Here is an 8,041-nt window from a genome sequence, read left to right as displayed (position 1 = left end):
CGGAACATCCGCGTCACGTTATCGCGATACTTCTCGAGAGTGAATCGCGACATTTACTTTTCTGTTTTTGTCTCATAATTCTTCCATCCATTCTTCGTAGCAAGAGTGCGTAGTGAAGTCGCTTAATTTGTGATCTGATCAATGACGAATCGATTAAACAGAAGGTCCTCGATTGATTCAAGAGAAATCTGAACGACAATTGACATGCCCGAATATTAATATCGATGTCCACGCAAGCATCATAACGAACAGGAATGCCAGTTTCCTTTCTCATAACTTATTTGTGAATCGATCGCCGTGATGTATCCGTTGATCATACGTGCGACGTGGCATAGCTTTATTTAAAATGATCATCCACGAGTTTCAGTGAAAAAACCTTCCTTCTACGTGTTGTACGATAAAAACAGCAGCCTGCATGACGTACATGTTGTTCTGGATACATGCTTTTGTGCGCCGTAGAATTGACAAACTGCAAATCGATCGTTACTGTTTTGTCGATCTCTGAGTTTCTTTCGATGTTTGTACATCAATCAATGCATATCTGATGCAGTTACATTTAATGACATATCGCGTGAGCATAAGACGATGACGTATTTGTGCGATTTCAAAATCGAAGGGAGAACTGAAGGAAAGAAAACCGTAAAAGGAAACCAAAGAGACATCAAATAATCGCATCTCTTTTGATAAAGAGGATGTATGCCGTTGTATGATTATATAAACGCCCGCACCGATCGACAAATATCTTTTCATCAAGGGATTGTGTATCGCAAATTGGACGAAGAGGAGCGTTATTACCAGGTGATTATATCAATTGATTTTATCGTTGTACATATATAAAAAAATATTGTTGAAGTGACGCGCATCAAGTGTGCACAATTCAATTGCATAACGCATGGATTTATGTGTGCGCGCGCATGGTGTTAGAATATGTCACTTTGAGAGAGATTACGTAAGAAATCCGTGTCACGTCTTTTAAATGTCAGTCCCATTCAAGTGTCATTCTTTCTTCATTACTCTACTTTATTGGGGCAACCGGAAAGATATTTATTTTTTTACCATCAAATAATATATTTCTTTCCCTTTTATAAGAAATTAAAAACTTAAATTAAGTAAATATTGTAAATATAATATTTAAAATATTATGTTAATGTATTGCGTTGCAGAAAAAATGTATTGTTATGCTTGTACATCTAGTTGTTTAAGCATAGCAGGATTATCCAGAGTGAAATTCTTATTCACTTTACGTTTCTGATCTGCGAAATCCTACATACAATTAACTATAATAATCGCCTTCAATATTTCGGTTCAGCTGTCACAGATACTGGCATCGAGCCGAGTCTCACAAAACTTGGAAACCCGGCCGGGCTACAACATTTACGACTCGAGAGTCGGGTAATAATTGTCGCTTGAGAACCGATCATTTGTGGATACCTGAGAATTTCTGTCTGACCGCGAAGGACATCTTTGAGTTTAGAAATGACTCTGAGAAATGATTTCGCAAAAACTATACGGGAGGAATTCGTCAGAAGGTAAAGATTATATCGTTTAACGTACAAAAAAAAATATATATATATAGATACATACATACACATATAACATACATACCTATCTGCCACATAAATCTCATCAATTTGTTTTAAGTTTTTAATTATTATATAGATTGTAATACAAAGCAATATAATACATACATACTTCGCTTTTCGGAATAAATATTTATTTTAAAAATGATTGGCGATCAATTGGTTATATAATAATAAATTAATTCTATATCTCAAATAAATACGGAAAGCATTTGATAATACGATAAGCGAACTGAATCGTAGGCGAAGTAAATAAATCACAGTAATTTCCATGTATTGTTAATCTCCTGGTTGCAATCGAGAACAAAATTGGCAAAGCGATTGCCGTTAGAATCAATCTTGTTGGTGTATTAACTTTAAGATTGCGTTATGATAACGAGAACGATAGCACAAACTTCGCGAACAATTATTTTCACGCTCGCGGATCACTGCGAATTCGATCACTTTCGGTATTATCTGATCCTGGGATTATAATGATCGCGTTGCATTTAATCGTTACGTGCAAAATCGAGCATTATCTCGATCCTTTTGGTGAAATTGCAATTTCTTCCGGAAGGCGATCGGCACTTGACGGTTGAATCTCGCTATAAACGCCAAAAAAAAAAATACAAAAGCGCACTGTAAAAATAAGAAAGAATAAATAAAAGAAGCAAGCACAATTTCCGCGAAAGTTTGCAATTAAACGTTACTATCACGCGAAAGAAAACGTCATTTCAACATTTTTTTACAACAGAAAATTTTTTCTTCTGCCAGAATCAAATAATTCCACACTTGGAAAGAAAATACAATAAAAATATTTGTTTTTTTTATTCGCAAGCAAGCTGTTTTGCTTTCAATTGACACAAGATCGCAAAACAATTCTTTTTGAAATTTATTTGATATTCTTTTAATTTTTCTTGTACAAATTGTACACATAATGTATATAAATTTAGAAACAAAGTAGTCTCTATTTATTACAAATATCCATGTTTTTTTTTTCATTAAATCTTGAGAGAGCAAACGTCAGCGTTATTACTAAACCGCTAGCTACGCAACCATTATCATTCGCAATAATGACAGACGTCAGCGCTTCTACGGGGTCTGCCATTCCGGTCAGTCTAGTTTCTACTACATGCTTAGACCTCTTTCTCACAACTATCGATTACAAAGTATCAGAATTGTGCTCGCTGAGCTGTGTTTAAGGAAATGAAAGAACATACGGCTCAATGGTGACCGCGTTTTGATCCACACCCGTGTACGATTGGTGCGATCATGTGTGTGCAGCACCGCTACTGCTCGTATATGGCCCGTAATTTCTGTTGTCGTGAAAAAAAAAAAGTTTAAGAAAGCGACATATATAAGCCGTCCCATCTGAATCTAATTTATATCCCGTGCGTTGAGTTAACATCACCGGTACCTCCTTATCCGCTATATTACTCTTACGGAATAGCGATTTTTCCGCCGTTGCGAATGATTACTGCTTCGTATTTTCTGGAATTGAGAATTACACGGATATTGATATACATAAGAAATAACGCTTCCTCGAAATATAAATTTATTATCGTGAAAAAAAAACTCCGTATATTTAATATAAAAGATATCAATATATTGTATGCAAGCCAAACGCTGGAAAATTTAAAAGCTTCTCTTTTATAATACTTGATTGTTGCAATTATATATATTATAAAATAATTTATATTATATATCATTATATATATCGTTAAGTATTTACACACACTCAAAATTTTATTATTAATATTACGAATGAAATATCAATTATTAATTTTATTAAAGCCTCATTAATACACATTATAATTATATTTACATTTAGTATGAAATTAATTTTTTTAGCTTGATAATAGTTTATGAGTCTATTTTAGCACAGCAATACATTACTTCGATTTTTTATAAAACAGAGTATTTCCAACCAAGGAAGTCAAACAAGAATAGGACAAACTCTATTCTACGAATCCTCCCTTTCTCCATCCCTTTCACCATCTTGCTTTCCATCTAGGGGCCTTTCTCCAAAGTATCGACTACAATGTATTGTAAGGAGTTGGCGGAAATGTATATTTACGGACATAAAAGAAAGAGATACATACGACTCGACGCGCTGGCCGTGTTAGAATTTCCACGCCCGTGTGCATACGCTCGTATCTCCATCGCGGCGCGCACGCTTGTACACATGCATGTATACGGAAATGCAGTACCCGTTCTCTCTCTCTCTCTCTCTCTCTCTCTCTCTCTCTCTCTCTCTCTTTCTCCATGTTATGCGTTCTTGCTCGCCGTGGAAAACATAATGATGGCGAGCGAGCGAAGCTGCGAGCGAGCGTTCGTTCGTTCGTCTGGGACTCGTGTTGGAAACCGGCGATAAGGAGGGAGTGTCTACTGCTGCCATAATGATAGCCCTGAGCGCCTCTCCGACTCCGCTGCGCCGCTCTCTCTACAACCGCCGCGGCGGCAATGCATGCCGCGCGTAAGTATGCACCGAGACACATGCAAGCGGAGCCGTACGGCGATGCGTGTTTGTCGCAGAATTTTCGCAGCTCCAGATGCTCTTGCTCTTTTACGACTTCCTATCGCTCGCATCGTGGAGCGCAATACGATCGATGATTCCGGAGAGAATGCCTGGATGATTTCGACATGGATGAATTTGGCTTTATTTTTGAGAAGAAGAAAATGTAAAGAGACTTTGCAAAAGACGAGATACTCTTTGATTTCTTGTAAACTCAATTTGCAATATATATATATATATATATATATATATATATATATATATATATATGAAATTTTAGAAGAAGAAAGAAAGAGAGAGAGAGAGAGAGAGTATATTAATAACTATTATTTTTAAAGAAATATCTGTACTGCTGTGCGGGAGACGATTGACGTAACGCATACGAAAATTTAAGTTTACTGCTTACATAATGCTGCCGACGGGCGAGCATAATGTTCGCGGGACGGGGTAAGCAATAAAAAATGCATACAGTCGCGTGAGTTTTCCGACATCAATCCACTACATACACTTCTGGCCTCAGGGACGACGCGTAGTTATTTATTGATGATGCGAATTAATTTTTAAGTGATCGCTCGTGCATTACACATTATTCGCATACAGCGCAAGCCCTCCCCCCCGCGTAGGCAAGTTTTCAATGTTTAATTATTACAAAACAAAAGAAATGATCTTTATAATACAAGGCTGTCCCGTCGCTAGAGAATTACATCTTGATATTGTCTCATTTTTTCTCTTTTTAAATATATACGAATTAAGTTTAATTTAATTAATTCGAATCCACGAAATCGGCATTATCAATAATTTGATCCCGAGAGATTATCACGCAGCAAATATTATTAGCCGAAAAATCGCGCTGTAAAACTCGCCGATAATTCGCGCTCAACCCCGATCTCGTGCGGTACTCGGGTCCCCCGATCGAAGGGCACCACACCCTTGGCCGGTTCGGCGAGACATAGCTGCGGGGGTTACATCGGGCATACGAGCGGGAGCGGTGTATGCGAACCCTACCATTGGTCGAGCCGATTCAGATTCATTAGCACGAGAACGGCGATTGGCCGACCGCGAAGCACTCATCTTTTTGCTTTCCGCGTGTAATGACGTGCTGCGCGTCTCGGCCTATATGCAACCGAGAGATCGTGCATGGCAGATAGGTTCTGCCCGCGTTTGCTGCATGTGCATCGCCCACCGCGCGCACACGTATATATAAGAAGCAGCCACGTCGAAGGTGGAAGATATCTCGAGAGGAGTTACCTGCAACGCAAATGGGCCTTCACCACGCACCTCTGTCCTGCGACCAACTTGAAACAATATATATGTATATATTTCTTTCCGTTTATCCCCCACCAGAAACGATTCTTCGAGGGCAGCTAAACAATTTGATCGGAATTTTCATTCTTTGTACGAGACTATAATAGCAGTATAGATATATGTAGAATTGCATAAGTTTTGCGGAATATTATAATTTTTGCTATACGAGAAATGCTTGAGATTTTCACACAGCTTTATTTCGATTCCGATTTTGTTATTAGTTTGATGCAATAACAAAAAAAAGTTTTGTTTCTTCTAATTCTGTAATTTTAATTATGAATATAAATATTCTATGTAATGCGTGTGCGTATAAGATATCTTGCTTTTTTTTTTAGAGAAATTGATTGTTTGTCGCGCAAAACTATATATTTCTATAAAAAATGAGATATATATACGAAAAATGTGTGCATGAGTTAAAATGCTATTTTTGTAAAGGATAACAATATTACAAAGTAAAATAATTAATTTTTTGTCGTGTTGTTTGTATAAAGTATATAATGAAGTCGAGTTCAATGAGAATAGATTTACTTTTTATTATTCGCTTTTTTCGCTTGCGGGTTATTACATGCGTAATCGTGCGCGCCAGGTACGATAACGTATATCTGAACACTTGCGAATGAATAAGAAATTAGGTACATGTGCATGCAAAAGAAGAGCGCATTAAAGTGCAAATTTCTGTCCGCGAAGAAACACCCATTTAAACTTCAAAAAAGATATTTTTAGGATTTATGTTAATCTTCGAACAATTATGCGTAACATATCAAGTGTCTTAAGGAGAACACGTGTTTTTGCCTTCATTTAATAGCAACGTTTGTACGCGTTATCTATACGATCAAGACTTTTTTTTTATATATTAATAAGAATGTCAGATATTATAATAATATCTGATTACTTCGAATACATACAAAGTAGTCTATAACAGCGAGGTATAAATAGACAGTGACTTTTTTTGCGCAAGTCAGTATATATATTCCGAATACACTCTATGTTAATTATCGTTCTGCATGATTGTTCCCTTTTAACGTTGTAATGGGTTAAGAGCATGACTCTGAAAATTGGTGCTCGAGAATCTATGCAGATATATCGCGACAGTGCGCCCCTATGCATTCTCGAGAGAGCGCCGGATTAGACGTAGGGTAGGGTTTCGGAGAGTCCTCAAAAACTCAGTCATTGAAAACTCTACGCACGATTCTATATAAGCGCCAAATTAATGCTCTGAAAGTAATTGTTTTTTATTATTGAGCGAGTTGTTTACTCGCAGCGCAAGTGTGATTCCCCGTGCGAGAGGTGTAAATATTATGGAATCGTGTGAGTTATTATCAGTGTTGATGATCTAACTGTCACCGTCGCGTTTATTTATTGATACCAACGAATGATAGCCACAAAGCGTAATTAATAATTGCTGCTCTTGAACATCGTGTCTCTTTGAATATTGTAGAACAAGTCACGTTCTTGAGCAATTTAACACAATTTTTTTTCACTTTTTTCATCATGTCTTATTAATATTAAATAATTATCTATTTTGAATCAATCAGATTTATTTTATACAGTGAAATTAAATCATGTAAAATTGCAAATATTAATAGTTAAATTTATTTTGAAGACTATTGCTTTTTAAATAATAATATTGAAATATACATTGCACGCGCGAACGTTTATGTCAGATGGAATTTCATGCAACAGAAGCGTAGATAAATGTAAATTTTCAACTTGTTTCTGTTTTCACGTGGAATTTTAAGCTTAAAACGTGGAAAATTTTTATTTTTTTTCTGCCTGTGGTCGTGTGCGGCTTTAGGTATTAAAAGGCGCACAATGTGATGTGTATCAAGTGCATCAAGTAATACTCAGAGACCATGTGTATCATCACCGTGTAAATTCACAAAGTCGGAGCTCAGTAGAGATTACATAAATAGGAAAACACGTAATTACCAAGCAGCATGCAACATTGTTTCTAATCACTGCTCCCTCGTTCTTTGTTTCAGGATTTTTCCCAGCTAACTTTGACACGCGGACTCTTTTGTATACAACATTTATGTGCGAAGCTTAACTTTTTGCGCCATGTCGCGCCTACTATTATCGCACTGTATATTTATCTTTCATATATGAACAAAATTTTCTCTCATTTACTTTGGTGCAAAATAACTGCAATACACGACAGAAAAATTCCTTCGAAATGCGATATCTTTGTAATTTCTATTATTATTCTATATTAAGTTTGTACAAGCTAAGCGTTTATTTTATTGATACTTTCAAACATAAAATATTTCACATGTAAAAAATAATATTATTATTTAAAAATATTAATTATTATTGTGTTATTAAAAATACTGCGAAAAGTTTCGAAATTTATTGGATAGAAATTTGCGAAAAAAATAAGAATAAAATTAATTGATTATATTTTGACGATATGATACATCATGATTTGCTAGTATAAATTGATTTGAAATTAGATTGATAAAAAATATTTAACATAAAATAAAAAATATTGCACAAGCAAAAATTTATGCAATTATTTGAAATCAGTGGTAAGCGTACCAACACGCAGAATTATTCTTCGACAAATGTAGACACAAAATGGCCACTCAAACGTGACTTCACGTTAGCAGATATGGATCGCGCCCTCCCTGACGGTCGGAGGATTCCCTCTCGGGGGGGGGGAGGA

The 8,041-nt window shown here is 36.1% G+C and overlaps 1 long non-coding RNA gene across 1 annotated transcript; it reads left to right on the top strand.

Annotated features, from left to right (window-relative positions):
- The first annotated feature begins 478 nt into the window (after positions 1-478).
- Positions 479-7,648, top strand: LOC126855096 (uncharacterized). Its single transcript, XR_007688189.1, has 3 exons — positions 479-798; positions 1,310-1,529; positions 7,362-7,648. It is a non-coding gene; the product is annotated as an uncharacterized LOC126855096 (long non-coding RNA).
- The last annotated feature ends 393 nt before the right edge of the window (positions 7,649-8,041 follow it).

This window comes from Cataglyphis hispanica, chromosome 15 (genome assembly GCF_021464435.1).
Source record: "Cataglyphis hispanica isolate Lineage 1 chromosome 15, ULB_Chis1_1.0, whole genome shotgun sequence".
Classification (NCBI taxonomy): Eukaryota; Metazoa; Arthropoda; class Insecta; order Hymenoptera; family Formicidae; genus Cataglyphis; species Cataglyphis hispanica.
The sequence above is the reverse complement of the archived record's forward strand: the minus strand, read 5'-3'. Positions and strand labels throughout refer to the sequence as shown.